Below are 22484 nucleotides of genomic sequence, written 5' to 3'. Positions count from 1 at the left end.
AGGCTAGTCCTTGCCTGAGCAGACAACTAGGCATCATCACCAGGCCAAGTTGACATAACTATCACAACTCTCCAAGCTGTTTACTTCTATGTACCCTTGATATAAAACATGGCCAAGTTTATATCAGAACCTAACCAGAAGAAAGAGAGAATGGGGCAGAGGGAATATTCAAAAATATAATGATAGAGAACTTCCTAAACTTAGCAAAACACATTAATGTGCACATCCAAGAAGCCCCGAGAACTCCAAACAGGATAAACCTGAAGAAATATACCCCCATTATGTATTGATGAAACTGTCATATTCAAAGGACAAGGGGAGAGCTCTGAAAGCTGCAAGTGAAAAACAGTGTTATGTACAAAGCACTCTCAATTAGATTGAGTGTTAATTTCTCATCAGAAACTATGGATGCAAGAAGGTAGTGGGTGAAAATAGTTAAAGTGCTAAAAGAAAACAAGTACCAACCAAGAATTTTCTATTAGATGAGACTTTCTTTCAAAAGTGAGGCAGAGATTAGAATATTCCCAGATAAACAAATGCTGAGGGAGTTCGTCACTGATAGAACTGCCCTCCAAGCAATGGCAACGGGAATTCTTCAGACTGAAAGGAAAGGAACTAGACCATGGTTCAAAACATCATGAAGAAATAAAGAACTCTAGTAAAGGTTTAGGTGCATAGGTAGTTATAATGCCAGTACTACTGTATTATTTTGTTTTTGTTTTGGTATATAATTCCAATTCTTATACCCTACAGGTGCTATAATGCATAAGAATATAATATAATGATAAATCTATGGTTTTGGACCTACAATGTACAGAGATATAAATGGTAACAAGTACAAGGAGGACCCCCTACTTTACACCTTATACAAAAATCAACTCAAAATGGACCAAAGACCTAAATATAAGATCCAGAACTATCCGATTCCTAGCAGTAAACATAGGGAAGCACAGAACCTTGTGTTAGGCAATAATTTCTTAGATTTTACATCCAAAGCACAAGCAACAAAAGAAAAAAAATAGATAAATGGGACCTCCTCAAATTTAAAAACTTTTCTGCTTCAAAAGACTTTATCTGGAAGTAAAATGACACTCTACATCAATGGGAAAAAATATTTGGAAACCACATATTCAATAAGTGTTTAATATCCAAAATATATAAAGAAACCCTTCACTTAAAAACAAAAAAAAGACAACCCAATTTTAAAAAGGGCAAAAGACTTGAACAGACATCTTTCCAAAGAAAATATACAGAGAGGGGGAGGGAGAAAGGAGGAGGGCGCTCCAAGCGAAAGCACCGCGGACGCCATTATCCTGTTTCTTGCCGCACCGACTTCGACGTCTTTCCGGCCCACTACTCTTTCACAGCCTATAGGCTACAGCAGCCACTAGGGTGTCAGTTGGTCCCGCCCAGAACGCTTCAGTTCTGCTCTGCAAGGATATATAATAACTGATCAGTGTGTCCATTTAATACAAGAAAATGGAAACTGAACAGCCAGAGGAAACCTTCCCCAACACGGAAACCAATGGTGAATTTGGTAAACGCCCTGCAGAAGATATGGAAGAGGAACAAGCATTTAAAAGATCTAGAAACACTGATGAGATGGTTGAGCTTCGCATTCTGCTTCAGAGCAAGAATGCTGGGGCAGTGATTGGAAAAAGAGGCAAGAATATTAAGGCTCTCCGTACAGACTACAATGCCAGTGTTTCAGTCCCAGACAGCAGTGGCCCCGAGCGCATATTGAGTATCAGTGCTGATATTGAAACAATTGGAGAAATTCTGAAGAAAATCATCCCTACCTTGGAAGAGGGCCTGCAGTTGCCATCACCCACTGCAACCAGCCAGCTCCCGCTCGAATCTGATGCTGTGGAATGCTTAAATTACCAGCACTATAAAGGAAGCGACTTTGACTGCGAGTTGAGACTGTTGATTCATCAGAGTCTGGCAGGAGGAATTATTGGGGTCAAAGGTGCTAAAATCAAAGAACTTCGAGAGAACACTCAGACAACAATCAAGCTTTTCCAGGAATGCTGTCCTCATTCCACTGACAGGGTTGTCCTTATTGGAGGAAAGCCTGATAGGGTTGTAGAGTGCATAAAGATCATCCTTGATCTTATATCTGAGTCTCCCATCAAAGGACGTGCACAGCCTTATGATCCCAATTTTTACGATGAAACCTATGATTACGGTGGTTTTACGATGATGTTTGATGACCGCCGTGGACGTCCTGTGGGATTTCCCATGCGGGGAAGAGGTGGTTTTGACAGAATGCCTCCTGGTCAGGGTGGGCGTCCAATGCCTCCATCTAGAAGAGATTATGATGATATGAGCCCTCGTCGAGGACCTCCTCCTCCTCCTCCTGGAAGAGGTGGCCGGGGCGGCAGCAGAGCTCGGAATCTTCCTCTTCCACCACCACCACCACCTAGAGGAGGAGATCTAATGGCTTACGACAGAAGAGGAAGACCTGGAGACCGTTATGATGGAATGGTTGGTTTCAGTGCTGATGAAACTTGGGACTCTGCAATAGATACATGGAGCCCATCAGAATGGCAGATGGCTTATGAACCACAGGGTGGCTCTGGATATGATTATTCCTATGCAGGGGGTCGTGGCTCATATGGTGATCTCGGTGGACCTATTATTACTACACAAGTAACTATTCCCAAAGATTTGGCTGGATCTATTATTGGGAAAGGTGGTCAACGCATTAAACAAATCCGTCATGAGTCTGGAGCTTCAATCAAAATTGATGAGCCCTTAGAAGGATCTGAAGATCGAATCATTACCATTACAGGAACACAGGACCAGATACAGAATGCACAGTATTTGCTGCAGAACAGTGTGAAGCAGTATGCAGATGTTGAAGGATTCTAATGCAAGATATTTTTTCTTTTTTATAGTGTGAAGCAGTATTCTGGAAAGTTTTTCTAAGACTAGTGAAGAACTGAAGGAGTCCTGCATCTTTTTTTTTTTTTTTTTATCTGCTTCTGTTTAAAAAGCCAACATTCCTCTGCTTCATAGGTGTTCTGCATTTGAGGTGTAGTGAAATCTTTGCTGTTCACCAGATGTAATGTTTTTAGTTCCTTACAAACAGGGTGGGGGGGTGGGGAAAAGGGTGTGCAAAAACTAACATTGAAATTTTGAAACAGCAGCAGAGTGAGTGAATTTTATTTTTTGTTCATTGTTGGTGGTGAAAAAAACAAAAATGAGATTCCCCCCCCCCATGTACTTATTGTGAACACCTTGCTTTGTGGTCACTGTAACATTTGGGGGTGGGGGGTGGGACAGAGAGGAAGAGTAAAAATAGTCCATGTCCCTGGCATCTATTCAGAGCAGTGTTCAGAATGTAATGCTCTTTTGTAAGAAACGTTTTATGATTTTTAAAATAAATTTAGTGAACCTAAAAAAAGAAAATATACAAATGGCTAAAAGCATATGAATAAGCTCAATATCCTAAGTCATAAGAGAAAGGCAAATCATAACCATGAGATACTATTTCACTCCCACTAGAATGGCTATTATTAAAAAAAAAAAGCAAACAGAAAATTACCAAAGTTAGAGAGGATGCAGAGAACTAGGAACATTCATTCATTGCTGGTGGGAATGTAAAATGTTTAGTCACTGTGGAAGATAGTTTTGTGGTTCCTCAGAAAGTTAATTATAGAACTACCATATCACCTAATATATTAGTTAGGGTTCTCTAGAGAAACAGAATCAACAGGAAACACTCGCAAATATAAAGTTTATAAAAGTGTCTCAGGTAACCATGGGAATGCAGAGTCTCGGGTAACCATGGGAATGCAGAGTCCCTGCCTTCGCAGGGCAGTTTGTGAAGCCAATGATTCCGATGGAGGGTTTGGATGAACTCCACAGGAGAAGCTCCCTGGCTGAAGCAAGAAGAGAGCCTATTTCTTCTGAATCCTCCTTAAAAGGCTTCCATTGATTAAGCATGACTCATTGCAGAAGACACTCCCCTTGGCTAATTACAAATGGAATCAGCTGTGGATAGAGCTGATGTGATCATGATTTAATTCTATGAAATGTCCTCATCACAACAGACAGGCCAGCACTTGCCCAACCAGACAAACAGGTACCACCACTAGGCCAAGCTGATACATGAACCTGACCCTTGTCAACTTGGCAGCTATACATATCACCTTAAACCATACCTAATTTCAAAATAAAAAACAATAAAACACACATTTTTTTCTTTCACCTAACAATACTCAACTGTCCTGCATATAACTGGAAACACATTAAATCTCTCCAGAATAGGGTGCAAGTCCTTGGGTAATATTCATTCTTAAATTTGATATCTTACAACTTAAATAGTATAACATGAACTAAACAGCATTACAGTCCTCATTTCTGGAACTGATCACGTGGTCATAGTTCATATTCTGATATATGCAACAAAATGGATGAACCTTGAAGACATCATGCTATGTAAAATAAACTAAACACAAGGACTAATATTGTATGATTTCACTGATAGGAAATAATTAGAATACGCAAACTCAAAGAGTTAGAATCTAGAATATAGTTCACCACTGGAAGGGTTGGGGATAAGGAATGGGCAGTTAAGGCTTAAAAAGTACAGGGTTCTTAATTGGAATGATGATACTATTTTGGTAATGGGTGGCAGTGATGGTAGCACAATACTGTGAATGTAATTAACAGCACCAAACTATATATCTGAATGTGGTTAAAAGGGGGACTGTTAGGTGTATATATGATCATTAAAAAAAAAACACATGAAACTACACTACACAAACAGCAAACCCTGAGTAAAAGTATGGACTATACACTATGATTAGTATTACAACGATAAAAATGTACTTTATCAATTGGAGCAAATGTTTTATCACAATGCAAGGTGTTAATAATAGGATGATACATGGGAATCCTGTATTTTATACATGATTGTCCACAACTTCTCTAATTAAAAAGGATGCTCAACTTCATTAGCCATTAAGGGAATATAAATTAAAATCATAAGAAACCACTATTCACCCATCAGAATGTTTAAAACAAAAGTTTTTGTTTCTTTTTTTTCTAATTTGACACTGCAGTGTGGTAGTGAGGAAATGGAGCAAATGGATTTTTCATGCATTACTGGTGGGAATGTAAAATGGTGCATTTTGGAAGATATCTTGACAATTTCCTATAAAGTTGTAAATATGTTCCCTACAGCAAGTAAAGCACATTCACCCAGAAACCTGTACATGAATGCTTAAAACATCACTACTCATAATCACCCAAAGTTGGAAACAACACAACTGTCCTTCAGCAAGTGAATGGAAAACAACCTGGTATACTGATTCTATGGAATACTAGTCAGCAATTATAAGAACAAGTGATTGATAATTTAAACGTCTTGGGTGAATCTCAAAGGCATTATGCTGAATGAAAGCAGCCAATTTTAAAAGGTTACACAATGTATGATTGCATTTAAATGACAGTGTAAATTGGAACAAACTATAGTGGTTGAGAAGGGCTTTGGCAGGGGTGGGAAGGGTGGCTACAAAGAAACAGCATGAGAGAGATTTGGGGAATGATGGAACTGCTCTGTAACCTGACTGTGGTGGTGATTATACAAATCTATGCATGTGATAATACTCATAGAACTCTACAACAACATAAATTGAGTGTTATAGCATGTAAATTAAAAACAAACACAGAATATAGCTCTGGGGTAACTTTTCCTGTATTTGGTTCTCAGTTCCAACCCTTACTGTCTCTGGGTCCTTGACCATGTTACTTGACTTCTCTTGGCCTTAATTTCCTACTTCGTAAAATAGAGATAAAATTTCCATCGTGTAGTGTTTTTGTGAGGATTAACTGAGAAAATCCATGCATGGCACCCAGACAGAGCTTGGCATTTAAAATAATTGTAATAATAATCAATGTTTGCTTTCATTATTAAGTCCATTCCAGTTGTCACATTCAATACATTTTGTCTTGCTTCTCAAAAACTGATCTCTTCAGGAGTGCTATACAGTACTTCTCATTTAACTCAGAATATCCTATGTCCTATGCCAATTTTTTCCATCTGTACCAGACTCAGATGGATTTTGTCATTTATCCTTGTAGGACCATGAAATCATCCCTAAGTATTGAGTGTGAGTGTTCCCTGTATCCCAGATTTTGAAAGTTTTCAGGTCTGATAGTTTAGATTAGTTTATGGGAAGAAGTCAAAATTGGAATTCAGAAAGGGAGTGATGGTGTCTGTTCTAACACTGCATACTTAGAATTCTTCCCATCTAGTGCTGAATGCCTTAACTTTCACAGAGTGAATTGTAATTCTTCACACATAACAACAAATGACTCATACACTACTCCTCAACCATGGAATTTATTCCGTTGTTCCTTTCTTCCCTATCCTGTGAATCTTGACATAATCCCTCTTTTAAATTACTTCTACCCCCTTTCCCACAGCCTCCCACCAATTCTAAAATAAAGAGATGTTGGCCTTTGATAAGCCATTTTGGTCTTCAAAGGACTGAGTCTCTCTGTTCCCCTTCACAAATCATCATTAGCTTTCTTTAGCACATTTTTCACTGGAGATAATTATTGTGACATGTCCTCAATTCCTTTCTAATGAAAGTGGAGCATAACCCAAGGCTTTTCAAAATTTGAACAAAAGGATTTAATCTCAGCCTCAGATAGCACAGTCATAGCCAGCTGTCAGTTCAATGGCTTAACAAATACATATTGAGCATCATTTGTGTCATGCTTGATAGGTACAAACATGACTACGAAACAGCCCCATGGGGCCACAGGGATTCTCATATATTGCTGCTGAGAGTGTAAATTGAAACACTTGGGAAACAGTTTGCCAGTGTTAAAGCTGAAGATGCACTCTATTGACCCAGCAATTCCACTCCCAGGTATATATCCCAGAGAAACCCATGCATATGCTCCGAGAGAAATTTAAAACAATGTTACCAAAACTTTGTTCATAATAGCCTCAAATTGTAAACAACTCAAATGCCCATCAACATTTGGATAGATAAATATATTGCTGCATATTTATACAATGGAATACAAAAATGAAAATGAACTAACTAAAATTATACAACATGGATTAAACTCATAAACAATGCTAAGCAAGAGAAGCCAAACATGAAGAATAAAAGTTGATTCAATTTACATAAGTTCAAGGAAGACATAACTAAACCACACTGTGGTACAGATGATGAATAAAGGGTATTGACAAATGGTTACCATAATGTCAGGATACTGTTTAATTCTAGAAGGAAAAAGTATGAGCTGTAAGTGAGGCTTTGGGGATATCAATGATATATCATTTCTCTACCTGGATGGTTGATTCATGGGTGTCAACTTATACTCACTTAACTATACATTTACATTTTATGTACTTTCTTATCCATGTTATCTCTCATAGTACAAAAATTTTAAAAAGAAGTAAAAGTAAAGGAAAAAAATAGAGAAAACACACTCCACCCCCCTTCCCACTGAATTCACAATGCGTGGAGCAGCTATTTAGGGAATTGGGGGAAATGAAAATTTGCATTGTAGAACCAGAAGCAAGTTGATCCTTACTTTCCTTCCAGTATCCTTTAGTCTGAATGCAAGGCCGTCTGAACCCCAGAATTAAACGTCAATATGAGCTGGGAGAAGTCCTGAAGAATCTCCCTAGTTTCCACTCAAGCTGTAGGAAAGGAACCTCCCAACATTCAGATGGAGTGTGGAAATTCCCATTTTTCCCTTCTCTCTAAGCAATCTTGTGATGGCAGTAGCAGGAAGCCACAGGAGCCAAAACTCTGAGGGAGAGGAACTGGCTCTCTGCTCAGTGCAGCTGTGGTCCCAAGAGAGTGGAGCAGATACCAGTTGCTTTTTTAAAAAATAAATGTTTTATTTTACAGTAGTTTTAAATTTAATGAAAAATTGTGAAGATAGTAGAGAGAGTCCCATATGACCCACACCCAGCCCAGTTTCCCCCATTTTTATCATCTTGCTTTCCTTTCTTTGTTTTCCTGCAGCTCGGCTTGGGATGCAGGCACATTCACAGAAACACATGGCAGAGCAAAGTAGTAAAGTCCTAGTCTTCTGCCAAAGGACAGAAAAGTAAAGCCCCAGCCACACCAAAAGTGCCAGGAGGTAAGAGACACGGAGGAGCTCATCAGCAAAGTGACTGCGTGAAGTGGTTTGTGGGCTGCGGTGCACACACCAAATCAGCCTACCTAAGACATTGAGAACCCAAGGACAGATGGGCCACAGACGGGCCACAGCCGGGCCCTGAACTGATGCTTGGGATGAATCTAAACACCACTCAATGGTTTGAAAACTGAACTGATACAGGAACCATAGTGCACAGAAGGCCGGTTAGAACTTGTCACCTGAATCTAATCAGATTGACTGACCGGTTAAAAAAAAGGTATTAATAGGGTGGACCACAGTGCTTTAGCAGGCAGAATTTTCGCCTGCTGTGCCAGAGACCTGGGTTCAATTCCTAGTGCCTGCCCATGCAAAAAGAAAAAAGGTACCAACATTGTCCATAGGAGTTAAATAAGGCCCGCAGTTTTATAATATACTATTCAAAATGTCCAGAATCCAATCCAAAATTACTCAGCATTCCAAGAACCAGAAACTCTTAACCCCCACAGGGAAAAACAATCAACCAATGCCAATGCCAGATTGATACGGACATTGAAATTATCTGACAAAGGCTTTATAGCATTCATTATACAAATGTTCCAACAAGCAATCATAAAAAGCCTTGGAACAAAAAATAATGTTTCCTCACATAAATAGAAAATATACCAAAGAACCAAATAGAAATTGAAAAACATAACAAATAAAAAAACTCATTGGATGAGCTCAACTCTAGCCTAGAGATTATATAGGAAATATTAGCGAACTTAAAGATATATTAATAGAAATTATCCATTATCGAATTTGAAAAATAGAGAGAAAAAAGATTTTTAAGAAAGGAGAAAACTTGGAGACTTGTGGGACTATTTAAAAATAAAAAGTTAATAGTCATGTCATCTGAATGTAAAAGAGAAGAGTACAATGTTGAAAAAATATTTGAAGCACTAATGGCTGAAAAGTTCTCAAGTTTGACAAAAGACAGAAACCTATAGATTGAAGATGCTCAGTGAAGCCCCAAAAGAATAAATCCAAAGAAATCCACATACAAAGCCCTATCACACTCAAAGTGCTGGATCTTGTCAAAATTTTTTTATGCATCAATTGAGATGATAATGTATTTTTTTCCTTTGTTCTATTAATGTGGTATACTATATTAATTGATTTTCTTATGTGGAACCACCCTTGAGCACCTGAAATAAATCTCATTTGATCATGGTTTATAATTTTTAACGTATTGTTGGATTTGGTTTGCAAGTATTTTGTTCAGGATTCTTGTATCTAATATTCATAAGGGATACTGGTCTGCAATTTTCTTTTTGTGTGTGGCTTTTCTACCTGGCTTTGGTATTAGGGTAATATTGACCCCATAGAGTGAGTTAGGAAGTTTTTCCCTCCTCTTTAATTCTTTGGAAGAGTTTGAACAGTATTGGTGTTAATTCTTCTTGAAATATTTGGCAAAATTCACCAGGAAGCCATCTGGTTGGAAGGTTTAGGATTACTGAGTCAATCTCTTTGCTTGTTATTGGTATGTTGAGATCATCTATTTCTTCTTGAGTCGGTCTTGGTGGTTTGCATGTTTCTAGAAAATCTGTCCATTTCATCTAGGTTATTTTATTTGTTGATATACTATTGTCCATAGTATCCTCTTAGAGTCCTTTTTTATTTCAGTGGGATTAGTAGTAATCCCCCCCTTTCATTTCTGATTTTAGATATTTGCATTCTCTTTTTTGTTCTTTGTCAATCTAGTTTAAGGTTTATTAACTTTATTGATGTTTTCAAAGAACCAACTTTTGGTCTTGTTAATTATCTCCATCATTTTTTATTCTCTATTTCCTTTACTTCCGTTCTAATTCTTGTTATTTCCTTTATTCTGCTTCCTTTGGATTTAAATTGCCTTTCTTTTTCTAGATTCTCCAGGTGCAAGGTTAGGTCTCTCATTTGAGAGCTTTCTTTTTTTGGATGCTGTATGGCAGGGGTCACATTTCATTCTTTTTCATGTGAGTATCCCATTATTGAAGCACCATTTGTTGAATTTTTGTTTGTTTGTTTGTTTTTGGGGAAGTACATGTGCAGCGAATCAAACCTGGGTCTCCTGCATGGCAGATGAGAATTCTACCACCGAACTACCCTCGCACCCACTTTTTCCTTCTTTAACGTAAACATTTAGAGCTATAAATTTCACTCTGAGCACTGCCTTTCCTGCATCCCATAAGCTTTGGTATAGTGTTTTTTCATTTTCATTTACCTCAAGATATTTTCGAATTTCACTTGTGAATTCTTCTCTGACCCACTGGTTGTTTCAGAGTATGTTGTTTAATTTCCGCATATTTGGAATTTTCCAATTTTCCCTTTTGTTATTGGCTTCTGTCTTCATTTCATTGTTGTCAGAGAAAATATAATGTAAAATTTCAATATTTTTAAATGTATGGAGACTTCTTTTGTGACCTAACATAGTGTACAGTCTGGACAATAATCCATGTGTGCTGGAGAAGAATGTGCATTCTGCTTCTACTGGGTGAAGTATGTGTCTCATAGGTCTTGTTGGCTTATAGTATCATCCAAGTCTCCTATCTTCTTATTGATCTTCTGTTTAGATGTCCTAGTCATTATTGAAAGAAATGTATTGAAGTCTCCTACTATTAATGCAGAATTGCTTATTCCTCCCTTCAAATCTGTCAATATTTGCTTCATTTATTTTGGGACTCTGCTGCTAGGAACATATATATTCACATGTGTTATGTTAATTGGCCCTTTTATCAGTAAATAATGAGTCTTTGTAACTATCTGTGTCTTGTAACTGTTTTTAAATAGACTTGCAGTCTGTTTTATCTGATATTAGTATAGCTACCCCAGATCTCTTCAAGTTACTACTTGCATGGTATATTCTTTCTATCCTTTCACCTTGAATCCCTTATGTCTTTGAATTTAAGGTGTCTCTTGCAAGCAGCATATAATTCGGTCATGCATTTTCATCCATTCTGCAAATCTCTGGCTTTTGAATAGAGAGTTCAAACCATTTACATTTAAAGTCACTACTGATAATACAGGACTTTCTTCTGTCATTTTGATATTTAGTCTTTGTAAGTAGTGCACCTTTTTGGTCCCTCAATTTTTCATTAAAGTCTACTTTTATATTGATTTTGTGTTGTACATATTGAATGCCTTCTCATTTGTATCTTGACATATTTTTCTTGTGGTTACCATGGTGTTAAATTTTAACATTGTAAATATATGAAAATCATATTTAGTTTGATATCAACTTGACTTTAATTGCATACACATACACTGTACATAATCAATGAACCTTTAACTAGACCGACAAAGAACAAAAGAGAGGATTTAAAATATTTTAAATCAGAAATGAAACACCACTGAAATAGAAAAGGACTATAAGAGTATACTATGAACAACAGTATACCAAAAAATAAAATAACCTAGATAAAATGGACAAATTCCTAGGAACACACAAATCACCAAATCAACTGAAGAAAAAATAGATCTCAATATCCCAATATCAAGCAAAGAGATTCAATCAGTAATCAACAAAGAAAAGCCCAGGACCAGATGGCTTCACTGGTGAATTTTGCCAAATATTTCAAGAAGAATACCAATCTTGCTCAAACTCTTTTCAAGAATTAAAGAGGAGGCCAGGCTATGGTGGCTCAGCAGGCAGAGTTCTTGTCTGCCATCCTGGAGACCCAGGTTCGATTCCTGGTGCCCGCCCATGCAAAAATAAAAAAAGAATTGAAGAGGAGGAAGAAACTTCCTAATTCATTCTATGGAGCCAATGTCACCCTAATACCAAAGCCAGATAGAGAGACCACAAAAAAAAGAATGAAAGTAAGAAAGAAAGGAAGGAAGGAAGGAAGGAGGGAAGGAGGGAAGGAGGGAAGGAGGGAAGGAGGGAAGGAGGGAAGGAGGGAAGGAGGGAAGGAGGGAAGGAGGGAAGGACGGAAGGAAGGAAGGAAGGAAGGAAGAAAGAAAGTTGCAGATGCTTATGAATATATATACAAGAATCCTGAACAAAATACTTGCAAACCAAATCCAACAGTACATTAAAAATTGTAAACCATGATGAAACAGGATTTTTTCCATGCATGCCAAGTGTGGTTCAACATAAGAAAATCAAGTAATGTAATAGAGCACATTAATAGAACAAAGGAAAAAAACACATGCTCAACTGAATTGATGCAGGAAAGCATTTGGACAAAATCCAGTACTTCTTGATAAAAACACTAAAAACAAAATGAAAAGGGAAAATGACAGTGTTGGAGAGGATGTGGAGAAACAGAAACACGTGTTCATTTTTGGTAGGAATGTAAAATGCTGCAACTGCTGTGGAAAATATTTTGGCAGTTCCTCAGAAAGTTAGGTATAGAATTACCATATGTCCCAGCAATCCCAAGCCTAGATATATACCCAAAAGAATTGAAATCAGGGATTTGAAGAGATATTTGCACAATTGATGTTCATAGCAGCATAATTCACAATTGTCAAAATAAGCCACCCAAACGTCAATCAACAAATGAATGGATAAACAAAATGTTGTATATACATACAATGAAATATTAATTAGGCCATAAAAAGGAATGAGGTTTTTTATGTATGAAAAGTTGGATGGACCTTGAAGACATCATGTTTAATAAAATAAGACAGACACAAAAGGACAAATATTATCCAGTTACTACAACACTTATGACTATTTTCCAGAGTTTTGTGGAAGATGGCTCTGCCAGTTTTTTTTTTAGTTGCTCAAAGATACTGTGCAGAAATGGCACTCTGGAGCTTCTCACACTACCACCTTGGTCTACTAGAATATCCACTTTTTTTGCTTCTTAACAAGCAATCCCCCTCCTTTCTCTCTCTTTGGGTGGTAGTCAATGGTCATGGAAGCATAGGTTTTAAATGTACTATGATAAAAATGCAAGATGAGAGTAACATGAAACGGGGCATGAAAAACTTATCCTCATAACCATCCTTCATTCAGGGGTAAAGAAGGACATCAAGCCCCCATCTTTTCCCAATTATTTCTCCTCCTGAAACTCATTAAGGCTTCCTCAATTCACAATCAATATATTAAAGTCTCTCTGTTTTATAAAATAGCACATCAATATTTCATGGTTTTAATAATTTATGTTTTATTACAGAAGTAGATAGAGCCCTACAGCAAACATGTTCTCTAGAGACAACAGAAAAGGAAAAAATAACGCGAGTTGCAGATGTTGGACTTAACAATCAGCCTTTCTGGGCCCCTGCTTCCTATTTGGAAAGAGGAGGCTGAGGAGTGACCCACCTGACTATAAATATCACGAAATGAGGGGCAGTTCTGACTATTTCTTGACCTTCTACCATGTGTCCAGCACTATACTGATTTCTTGACAGACATGACCCCATTTAATCCTCTTGACAGCCACAGGAGAAAGACATGATTATTCACATTAAACAGATGAAGAAATCGAGGCTCAGAACTAACCAGTAACTTAGCTAAGGCTACGTACCCAGGAGATGACAAGGTTGGGTTTTGAATTAAGTCATTTCCCTCCAGCATCCATGCAGTTTACCTCTCTGCCATAACAATGGTCAAGTTTCCTTCTTTGGGAAGTATTTATTGAGCATTTGCTTTTCTAAGCATGGAAGATGCAGCAGTACCCTCAACAGGGACCCATTTGTGGGGTTAGATCATAAAGTTTTTAAAAATCAAGAAAGCATAGAACTCCCATCAAATTCTGATTCTCCTTTTGCAACAAGGCTCCTGCAGCCTACTTCTCCAGTCAGGTCATTGTGTGAGTTGGCTGTATCAACTGAACTCATGAGGTCAAGTTCAAAGACTCAGGGGGACAATAGAGATAGTACTCCCCACCAGACAGGGCTCCAAATAAGTACCCCAAGAGGTATAAGTTTTGATGAATATTTTTCCCTTGGCTTATGTTTTTCCAATGTGTCATTTCTCCTAGTGAATGTTCTCCTGGGTGTTATGTTTTCCCAGTGACTGTTATTCCCCACAGAGCTATGGTTTATTGTAGGCTCGGGAGGACAGTAGTTTCTATCATAAGCACACAGAAGAACTAACGGCTGTTAGAAATGTGTTGCCTCTGTTTCCAAGGTAGAGACAAATGCACAGATCCTCATTTCAATCTAACTTTATTGTGGCTTGTGAATCTGTCACCCACATGAATATCTTAAAGCTGGACTTTATGCTTCCTTCCTTGTTAGACCTCATTGCTTAACGCAGTGCTTGGCACATAGCAAGTACTCCATAAACGCTGATTGAATGAATCATTGCTTGAGTTCAAAGCCGGGACCTATTCCTGTGTTACTTAACTCTGTGTCTCAGTTTCCTCATATGTAAAATAGGGCATTGAATAATACCCACCACATAGAGTTCTTATGAGGAATAAGTGAGTTAATAGGCATGAAGTTCTTAGAAAAGTCACATGATGCCTCCAAAATAAATTACAGTTTCCTATTTTTCATGGTAAATATATATAAAGACCATTTTCTGGATGTTTGTAATTTTCTTATGCATATTATCCCAGTGGGCATTTGTCAAGATACATTTGTATGGGTCATTTTCATACAAAGTGTGATTTTTCCAGTAAATGTTCTCCTGCATGCACACGTTTTTTTAGTAAGCATCTCTCATAGTGAAAATTTTCCTGGCAAACATTTTTTCCTCGAAAGGTTATTTCTCCAGAGGTTCTCCACCCCAACACACGTTTTTGTAACTTTTTTTTCCCAATGGATCCTTTTCCCAGTGAATATTTTCATAGTGAGCATTTTCATAGCAAGCGCATTTCCCAAAGAATATTTTTCCCGTAAGCATTTTTTAGAGAGAATTCTTCCTAATGTGTACTTTTTTCCAGTGTGTATTTCTGCTAGGCATTATGTTTCCATTGAACATTTTCCAGAATGAAGTTTTGCTCCAGTAGTCATTTTTCCAAATATCGTTCTTCCTAGAAGTTATGTTTTTCCTTAAGTGTTTCTCAGCTACTTTTTATTTTTCCGGCTGGAACCAAAATAGCAATAATCTCTCTCCTTCAGGCAGCTTTCTGTTAGCCACCCAAAGGCATCCTCTGCTCACCCCACATTTAGCACTAAGATCAAACTCAACAGACACAGATAGTCTATACTGGCCTATGGCTCTCATTTGTGCTGATAAAAAAAAGAATACACTGCTTAATCCAATCCATTACTTAGCCTGAAGCTCTCTATCACTCAAACTCTGCAAAACCAAGTTCAACAATTTCTGCCTTCTTCCCATCGATGAAGATCTGAGGCTGCCCTACAAAATGATGCAGACACATCAAAACCTTGAGGAGAACAAGAGAGATAGTTTGGGGTTCTTTGCCTGGGTAATCATATTTAGGGAGATATCCTGAGCATCTTCTCCTCCACAACCCTCCAAGCTTGAGTATGGTTCTAGAGACATGAAAGGAAGGGAAGAAAGAAGGGTGGGAGGGAGGGAAGGAAGGAACAAAACACATATAAGATTACTTAGGCATTTCCCCCATTGCCTGGCTGCATTCCTCAGCCCCAGTTCTGCTTCTTATTAACTAGGAGGTCCTGGCTGATTTGGCCAGTATCTACCAATGTTCATGTTCTCTTCTTCTGGGGTACACAGCTGGACAACATTCTCATTTGCAGCCATGAGAGTAAGTTCTGGCCATCAAAATAGAAACAGGAATGATGCGTGCCACTCCTAAGCCCAGTCCATTAAAGCCTCTGCATTATGACCCTTCTGCTCTTCATGCAGCTAAGGGCCATCTCTGAGGACATGTGGAAGGGAGGGAAGAGCCTGGGTTCCTGAGGGATTCTGTGGAGCAGAGTTCCTCACTACCCTCATTGGACTGTGATTGGAATGAGAAGTAAAACTTTATTGCATTAAGCCACTAACATTTGGAGGTTGTTCACTACAGTAATTAGCCCACCCTGGGGAATTTGCTTGCCCTCTCTGAGCCTGTTTTCAGATTAGTAAAATAGGTGACTATGTGATATCTAAGATATCTTTTCATTAAAAACTCTGCTGATCCCTTTCTCTATCATTAAAGCCCAGGTTTTCTGTGAAAAAATGAGTGCATTTATCTACCAAGAGGGCTCTTAGTATTATGTATGTTACTCTCTGAATGGATCCATTTCTTTAAATAATAGAAGAGCAGATCCATCCATAACTGGCTCATTTCTGAAAGAGTATTTCGATTGGCCCTCAGAGCATTTTGAGTCTCATGACATAAGACCAGTCAGAAATGGACTGAATTTATCTAATTTCACCTTGTGTGGTGACTCCTCATTTAAACTCCCTTTTTAATTTTTTTCCCTATCACCTGGCTCCTTGCCAGCCATACACCCACAGAAGGATGATTCTACATCTGCCAGTTGAGATATCTCTCCAGGGAACTGTCCACCTCAAAGAAGCAAACACATACCTTGATTTCCTCTGTTGGGAGGTATGGAGCATACCTAGAGGGGATGGTAAGTCTTTCATCAAAATAACCTTATTTATAGATAGTAATGAAGTTTTCTGAGTATCCATAATATTGGCTATAGGTGAGACCCATGATGGCAGATGAAAATATAAAGGTGGGTTTCACTTGTTTGATGATGGTAATTGATCTTACTTTTATCTCTCTGCTTCCCTATTTGCCCCTGAAATTTATTCTTCCCCTGTTAAAACATAAGTAAGATTATATCACTCCTTTGCTCACAGAATCCCAAAGCTTTCTCGAAATAAAAGCCAAAGTCCTTACAAAGGCCCACAAGGCCCTACATTTTCTGGTCTAATCATATTTCCTTCTCCTTGCTTTTTACTCACACCATCTTTCCACATGTACCTCCTTGATATTACTCAAAAACCCTATGTAAACTCCTGCCCCAGGGCCTTTGCACTTATTGCTCCCTCTACAAGTTATACTCTTCTTCCAGATATCGTTATATCCTCCCACACGTCCTACAACTCTTTATTCTGATAGAGATTGTTCTTGAAAATTCTATTTATGATTGTAAACCCTCCCAATGGCTTTGCCTTCACTGATTTTATTTTCTCCATAGCCCTTATCATCTTCTAACATACTCTAATTACTATTTTTATTTTGTTGTCATCTTAGCCCCTCTTGAATGTAAGATCCATGAGGATGGATATTTTGTTGTTCTTTTCTTGTTATTCCTCCTAAAAGATTAGCAGATAATGACTGCTCAAATTGTTGAACCGGGTTTAAATTTTGTTCTACCCCCTGTATTTCCCAAATCATGTTTTGGGTCCCTTTTATTTAACATATTACATTATATGCCATATACAGGTGTTAATTACCATTTTTACTGTTAAACTTCTGTTATTTCCATTTTGTCATCCGAAGTTAGAACAGGAATTGGCATTGCCCCACTCTGAAAAGCCAGCCTGGGAAAGTGAAGAAAGTTAGTACAATTTCCTAAATCAAGGGAACCACTTTCACTCAAAGTTGTGGGTACCTGGGCCACAGCAGAGGTTTTTAACCCAGTGTGCATAGACCCACAAGCTTCAGAGGGGCTTTAAATCCTCTGAAATCATATGTAAAAGTATATGTGTATGTGTATGATTAAACAAGTGTTTGATCATTCATTCTTTTAACAAATAGCTGTTGAATACTTACTAGTGCTGGCAGCTTACACTCTAGGCAGAGAAGAAACATGAAATGAAATTACATATGTTTTTTTAAAAATAAAGGTAAGAGGTTAGAGTGACCAGACTGGAAGATAGCTTTTTCAGGTAGCATGAGCATGGAAGCTTTCTCTGAAATGGTGGAATGAGCAAAACTCTGAAGAAAGTAAGGGAATGAATAGTGCTCTCTGGGGCAATAGCAGCACAGGCTACCGGGACAGTAGATTCAAAGGCCCTGGTTTGAGAAAATACTTGGCATGATTAGGAAATGGCAAGGGGTCCCATGTGGCAAGACTGCAGGGGGAAGTGGGGAGAATGTGAGGAGAGGAGAGAATAAGTGAGGGGCAGGGCAGAGTTTGGGGCAGGCATGTAGCATCTTGTTGACCAATGTATGGACTTTGGATTTGGATTTAATTATAAGGATGATGGGAGTCCATTGGAGTGTTGTGAACAAAGGTATAATTATGATCAGATTTGGGTTTTTTAGTTTTTTTTCTTTTGAGGAGTAATGTGTTTTTTAAGTTTTTGAAATTGTATAATATAACATATATACAAAGCAAAGAAAGAAAAAAGCGATAATTTTCAAAGCACTTTTTGAAAATAGTTACTCCTGTAACTACTCAACAAGTAGTTACAGGACAGATCCCAGAGTTTATCATGGGCTACCATACCATCCTCTCAGATTTTTCTTTTTGGCTTCTCAGAATAATGGAGGCTAGAAGGAATAAATATTTTTTTAATTGTCACAATCAACTTTTTTTCCTTTTTTGTGAAAAATAACATATATACAAAAAAGCAATACATTTCAAAACACAGCACAACATTTAGTTTTAGAACAGATTTCAGAATTTGGTATGGGTTACAATTCCACACAGACTTAGGTTTTAAATGGTTTTCTCAAGTAGCTGTATGGAGAATAGACTGTTAGGAGGCAAACGATGCAGGAGGACACTTTAGGAAGCTGATGCAGTGATCCACATGAGAAACCATGGTCAGGACCAAGCAGGAGGCAATGGAGATGGTGAGAAGTGGTCTTTCCAAATAGTTGGATGTCAATTTATGGCCATTTTTCTGGAAAGACAGTCTTCATTGGGCCTCTTTTTCTTCTGACAGCACAGCATGAATTCCTCCTTCTTCCAGTAAAGTTTCTCCAATTCACATTTGGTAAACTATTCTGCCACAATAAATGCAGTATGTGTACAATTCTCCTTCAAAGTCAGTGAACTTCCCTTGGCTGAGGGTTTCAGGATTCAACCTCAGCTTAGTCAAGGAGGCTCTCTTTCCTGGAAATTGTGTCTTCAGTGGAGCCACACAGATCTGAAATTGGAATAATTCACCCTGATAGTTATTCTGCTGCGCTAGTTCTGCTGACCAGACCCTGGAATTGCTTTGGTCCCTTCCTTTCCAATGACTAGAGGATCCATTTTCCAATGTTTGTGCCATCCTGTATCCTTGATATATATATTTATTATAGATCACTAAAATGTATCTCTAACATATATAACATGCTTAACATATAGATTCTAACATGTGTGTATCTGTATTAGTCAAAATTTGTCTTGATTTCAATGAAATAACCTTAAATGACACAGAGTCCATAGCTGTCCTCAGATTGAAGAGGCTCAGTGTCTCCAAAGGTTAAGAACTAGTGATTTAGACTAGTTTTAGAACTGCACTCTTCAGACCAGCAGCATCAGTATCACCTGGGCACTTGTTAGAAATGTAGATTCTCAGCCTCCCAGCCCAGCCCTTTTGAATCACAGTCAGCAGTTCAGCAAGACCCCCAGGTGAATCCTATGCCCAGTAAGGTTTGAGAAGCCCTGTTTTAGAGCCCACGTGATGTAGGAAAAAGCTATCAGACAAGGATTCAGGAAAACTGGGTCCTAGATTTGGTTCTGCCACTAAATAGCCATGTGACATTGGCAAGTTTCTGTCCTTCTAATACTCTGCCTTTAATTTTGGCACCTTTGCAAAAATTGGAGGAGGTAGAGATGTCACTCTTTGAATGCTCCCAAACACTTTGTACATGCTCAGATGTGAATATACAACATAGAGCATTAAAATCAGTTCAATGTCCACATCCCCCATTACCCTGGAGGAGAGGGCTGCTTTATTCATTCATACAGAAATATTTACTGAGCAACAGGCCCAAGCAACGTTCTGGGGATGATGATCTCTGCCTCAGCTCAGTACATAACTAAATATTTTTGAACACATGATTTAATTTAGGGCTTCTGAGAGACTAATTAATGTATTTGCTCACTGTAAGATGATTTTTAATTATTATTATGTATGTTATCTCTTTAGAGATTCCTCTCCTGTTCCAACAGTATATCAATCTGTGCAATGAGTCGTTCATCAATTTAAGGGTTATTAAGAATGGATCACGTCTTCTAGAAATCCTGACCCCTCACCTGATGTTTCTCTTAAAGAGATGTAATCAGCAGGTTATTCTGACGCACTCACAAAGAACTTCTTAGAATATAAGGATTAGTAGATAACTCACCTGCCTGGAGAAACAGGTGCTAACTTCCCCTTTATGGCTAAGCTGAAGGGGGGGAATAAAAGTTTCCATAGCAACAGAAATGAACAATTTAAAGAAGTGTGTCTTGCTTAAATCTATTTATAAAGAATGTGTAGGAAACACAATTAAAGAAACTAACATCAGATGAAGCACTTGGGCTCCGTCTTAATTGTCTGTCTTCCATCATTTAGCACTTAAGAAAAATGGACTGTGAGAAGGTCAGTGGGTCAGCAGCAGAGGAGGACACACACGGAGGAGCACGTGGCTTTCCTGCAATGCTGCAGAGCTAAGCTCACCCAAGGTCTCAGCATTTCCAACCCCAAAGTAGCAGCTCTCATCACCAGAGCCTAGCCCTGTTTAGACAGTTTCCAGAGCTGACCTAAGGTTTAACTAGTAGGTCATCACTTTAGGGCCTGCTGTAAAATTCCCCTCTGGTCCACTAGACTGCAAAAGCTTCAGTGTTGACCTGAAATTTCCACTATCAAATTCTTAAAGCTGCACTTGTAAGCCTCACTTGGTTTCTAAAACCCATACTGCCACCTGGCTATTCCCTTGGTACCACTAAACCAACCTGTTTAAGACCAGCTCTTCTTCCTGGCTGGTTTACTTATGTCCCATCACCCACTCAGGCATCCAGACAGGATGCCTCCCACATCCCCAAATCTTGCCCGCTCTTCCTTCACAATCATCTTTGGCAACCTTTCAATCATCATGACCCAAGACTGCACAATGTGGGCAGAATGCAGGTCTTCTGAGGATAACTTTGGGCTCCTTTCCCGGGCCACACCACCTCTCCCACTACACACCCTGGTCCCAGGCTCTCCTTGGTAGTGCCCTATTGTCTAAATCTGGTGTGCTATGCTAAAGCTTGACCACACATGTCTTCAACTTCCTAAGCATCCCTCACTATTCAGATGTTGGAGAAACCGCCTGCTGAGCTTGTACCCTTTACAGCCCTCACTGAGAAGATTTCAATATCAACTGATTCTGCTGTGGGTTTGCACCCTCCTGCCCACTTCCACTTTCTTCTGGGTTAGGGACATGCTTACAATATGCTGAATTGTCAATGGTGACTACTGACCTCTTTCCTTCATTCTCTCATACTCCAAAAGCAGCTGCAGATGCTTGTTCAACTTGGCAAAAGGAAAAGGCCACCATGGAGCATACATGCTCTTCTCTCACTAATGAGGTGAATCAGATGGGGCCAAATGTAAGCAGGGCAGACTCCTACACTAAATAAAACATAACTCTCTTTGTCATATGAGTTGGTAATGACCAAAAACTGGAACAAAAAAAAAAAGAGAGAGAAGAGAAAAACTAATAAATAGAAATAAAGAATAAACAGCACTTTTCTTATTCAATGGACTCTCCTGAACCATTTCTCCAGCCTCAGCCCAGCTCCACACCCCTAGAAAAGCCTACTCTAGATCTCCAGAGGAATTTCACCCTCAGGTTATCTTCCTCAAGCCAAACTCAAGCTCTTTCCCATACTCAAGCCCCACAGGGCTTCTTTTCCTTCCTCAAGCATACCAGGCTCATTCCCTCCCTGGACACACCTCTCTCTAAAATTCGTTGTTTGTTTTGTTCCTTTTAATCATTAGTTTTTCATCTCAGGTGTATTCTCCTCAAAGGAGCCTTCCTGGATTACTCTATCCAAAAGGCCCCCACCCCAAGTTGCCCTCTATTTGTCCTATTTCCTTCATAGCACTCATCACTCTCTGCAAATGTTTTATTCACATGTGGATCTACTCATTTTCTATTTCACCACTAGGATGCAAATTTATTGAAAGAGACACAGAAGTGTTTGCCGTTATACACTCAGTGGCAATGCTTGGCAGAGAGCAGAAACTCAGTAAATGTGTGCCGTGTGAATGGATGGGTGAATGGATGGATGGTTGGTAATTTAGCCCAGTAGTTAGAACCACAAGCTTTGAAGGCTAACATCCTCAAAGATAAATGCTATATCAAACATTTAGTAGTTATCTGACGACAGAAAAGTCAGTTAGCTTTTCAAGATCTCACTTTCTTCATTTGCAAACTAGGACTAAATATAGCATTTGTCTTATAAGCTGATTGTGAGAATTAAATGAGATAACAATGATAAAGCACTTAGCAGTGTCTGGCATGTCACTTACATGCAACAAATTACTTTCCTTTCTTCCTCTATTCTGTTTATAATTTTTCCCTATTATTTCTAATTAATGAAAGTTA

The 22484-nt window shown here is 38.6% G+C and overlaps 1 pseudogene; it reads left to right on the top strand.

Moving 5' to 3' along the window:
* The first annotated feature begins 1259 nt into the window (after nucleotides 1-1259).
* LOC143690903 (heterogeneous nuclear ribonucleoprotein K pseudogene) lies at nucleotides 1260-3406 on the top strand (annotated as a pseudogene).
* The last annotated feature ends 19078 nt before the right edge of the window (nucleotides 3407-22484 follow it).

Source organism: Tamandua tetradactyla, chromosome 7 (assembly GCF_023851605.1).
Source record: "Tamandua tetradactyla isolate mTamTet1 chromosome 7, mTamTet1.pri, whole genome shotgun sequence".
NCBI classification, from domain to species: Eukaryota; Metazoa; Chordata; class Mammalia; order Pilosa; family Myrmecophagidae; genus Tamandua; species Tamandua tetradactyla.
Note: the sequence above shows the minus strand (reverse complement) of the source record. Positions and strands in the feature narration are given on the sequence as shown.